Here is a 3,331-nt window from a genome sequence, read left to right on the forward strand (position 1 = left end):
GTTGTTCCCTAAAGCTAGGAAAAGCAACCCTGGAGGGGAAATTGGTGCCTTTGAGGGAGAAGCCGAGCAGCCAACCAACCAGCTGATGCTGATAAGGTGTGACTAAGCCGAGAAGCCAACCAACCAGCTGATGCCGATAAGGCGTGACGAAGCAAAGTCCCTGCTTTAGGGGTATATATACGGCTAGGCTTTGTTATTAAACTTGCCTTGCAAGCGTCAGTTGCTTGTGCCCTTCTGATCCCATACCTTGGTGCGTTCAGTTCCCTACCCCCTCTCGTCGGTTGTTGCTACACTTTGAGGACCCGCCGCGGCTGGCGGCAAAGTCCCACTTAACCTAGAGGGTATGCACTTCTCCACAACCCCTTCAGCATGAATTGTTGGTAGTCTTGTTGCTGATGGTTCTTCTGACTGGTGTGAGCCGATACCTCTGTGGTTGGATTTGCATGCGTCTCATAAAGCCTTGAAATTGAGCTTTCAGGGATGTCCTTTTTTTCTTCAAACTGTGTGTGTAGCTTACCTCATCACATTCTTTTCTTGAAGTATGTGCCGCCTTTTGAAATATTTTGGCCACTACCTCCCTCAAGACATTTTGAGGGCAGGTTTCATTGACAGCCCTCCAGGACTTGTGCACACGAAGTGACCATTAGCACGGGTTTTCAAGCTGCCGTTGCAGGTAACGGCCAGAGGGCTGCAGCATTTCTGCGTTTCCCACTCTGGTAACTAGTGAAACAGACCTTCCTGCCAGTGGTGTTCCTCGGTTATCAATGACGGTGGGATGTGTCTGGAGAAACCCCCCAAAGCTGATGTCTCCTTACTTATATCTGTTTTTAAAATGGAATTTCTACTTTTCACTGGAGTACTCTTCCATTGTGTCCATGGACCACTGCTCCTTTCTGCATTCCTCTGTGGCTGGGCATTTTCATTGCTTCCAAGTGTTGGCTATGGTAAACATTGCTGGATTGCAGGATTGCCAGCCCGTGTCTTTTTGATTCTCATCCTCTCAGGTGATAGACCCAGCAGTGGCTATGCTTGATTGAACGGTCGCTCAATGTTGACCCTTTCCAGGCAACTCCACTGTGTTTTCCTTAGGGGCTCTTACCACGTCCCACTTAGAACCGAGGGTACGCATTTCTTCACCACCCCGTCAGCATTTCTTGTTTGCAGAAGTTTTGCTGCTGGCCATGCTGAGTCGTGTGACATGATAGGTTTTTGTAACGTGTATTTTCGTGTCTAATAATTCCTAAGGTTCAGCATTTTTCCACGCCTTTTTTTAATTCTGTTAAACAAAAACAGAAAAAAAAAAACCGTGAGTACAATAAACCTCTCGAAATTGTCTTCTTGGAAGGTTGCCCTCTTTGGACTTTTTTGGTCGATTTTCGACCCCAGGATTTTGTTTTGGAGGGCAGGTGTCATTTACAAGCCTGCAATGGGTGTGAATATTGAGTGACCATTAGCACTGACTTTAAAGCTGCTGCTGTGGGAAACGGCCACAAGGCGTCAGCATTGCTACATTCCCACATCTGGTTACTAGGGCAGCAGAGCCTTCTGGAAGTCCTGTTCCCAGGTTGTCAATTAGAATGGAATGTGCCAGGAAAAAACCCCAGAAGTGTATGTCACATTACTTCTTGTTCGCTCTTTTAATTTGTTTAAATCGGGGTAATGATTAGAATACTGTTGGTCCTATATGTACAGAATCTGGTTCATTTGTACGTTTTATATGTATATATATATATATATATATATATATTCTTGTACAGATCCTCTTCCCATGTAAATTATTGCAGAGTGTTCTGGTGACCTCCCTTGCTATATGGTCGGTCTGTTTGATATATATATTTAATACGTATTTGTACACATATGGTGACACTAATCTTAAGTTATCCATTCCCCCCACCTTTCATTTTACTTAAGCTTAGTTTGTTTTCTAAGTGTGTGAGTGTCTTTCTTTGTGGAAATATGTTCATTTGTGTCAGCTGTTAGATAACGCCTATAGGTGATGTCATACGGTATGCCTTTTGCTTTCCGACTTAACTCATGTTCTGTGATGATCTCTAGGCTCATCTCGGGTGCCTCAAAGAGCAGTGTTTCCTTGTTTTCCATGGCTAATAGTCCACTGTGTCCACGGACCAGCTCTTCTTATCCATTCATCTGTTGATGGACATTTGGGTTGCTTCGGTGTCTTGGCTACTGTGAAAACTCGTGGAGTGCAGCTCTTGCAGCCCGTCTTCTCAGGTGAGAGGCTCGGCTGTGGGTGTTCTGGATGGAAGGGTGGCTCAATTTTTAATTGAAAACGCAGCTCCTTTCTGTTCTCATTATTGGCTGTTACAACTAGACATGTCCTCCGCAGACAGAGGGAACAGAGTTCTCTAAAACCCCTTCAGCATTTATTGTTTGTAGTCTTTTGGCTGACGGTAGTTAACTTGGGTGAGCTGAAAGCTTTTTGTAGCTTAGAGGAGTCTGATCATTCCTGAGGTTGAGCTTTTCTCCATTTTCCTTTTTTTGATAAAGAGTGAGTAAAACTTACCTCTATCATACTATCTCTTTGACACATTTGCCTGCTTTGAATTTTTTTGGCCACGGCCGAGCTCAGGACATTTTTTTTTTTTGAGGGCAGGTGTCTTTTAGAGGCCTGAGTCCTTATGAATGTTAAGTGACCCATAGCTATGCGTTTGAAGCCGCTCTTGCGGGAAACGGCCACAAGGCGGCAGCATTTCTCCATTTCCAACTCTGGGTTTTCCTGCAACAGAGGCTTCCTGGAAATTGTGTTAGTAGGCTGCAAATGAGAGTGCAGTGTGTCAGGGCAAACCCCCAAGAGCTTATATCTCCTTACTTCTTGTGTGTTTTTTAAAATTTAATTGTTATCTAGTATCACAGCCAATTGGATAAAAATGTGGTGTGTGTTCTAGGTGTACTGCATCTGGTTCATCATATGTATGTATCAATCTATTCATCTTTGGATCCTTTCCCGTGTAGGTTATTACAGAGTGTTGAGTCGACCTCTCCTGGTATTCCTTAGGTATTTTGTGATTATATATTTCATATGTATCAGTACATGTCTGTAAACCCCCATATCCAAATTCATACATTCCTTACACCTTTCCACTTGGTTAAGCATAGTTGGTTTTCTGCATCTATGCACGGCCTTCTCTTGGAAATGACTTCATGGGTATCAATGTTGAAGTAACAGCTATAAGTGATGTCATAGGATATTTCTATTTCGGTTTCTTTCGTACTTCCTTTTGGGTGGGTATCTCTAGATCCTTCTACGGTGGTGCCAGCGGCACTGTTGCATGCTCTTCCGTGGCTCATGTTCCATTGTGCACATGGGCCC

This window comes from Kogia breviceps, unplaced genomic scaffold (genome assembly GCF_026419965.1).
Source record: "Kogia breviceps isolate mKogBre1 unplaced genomic scaffold, mKogBre1 haplotype 1 scaffold_56, whole genome shotgun sequence".
Classification (NCBI taxonomy): domain Eukaryota; kingdom Metazoa; phylum Chordata; class Mammalia; order Artiodactyla; family Physeteridae; genus Kogia; species Kogia breviceps.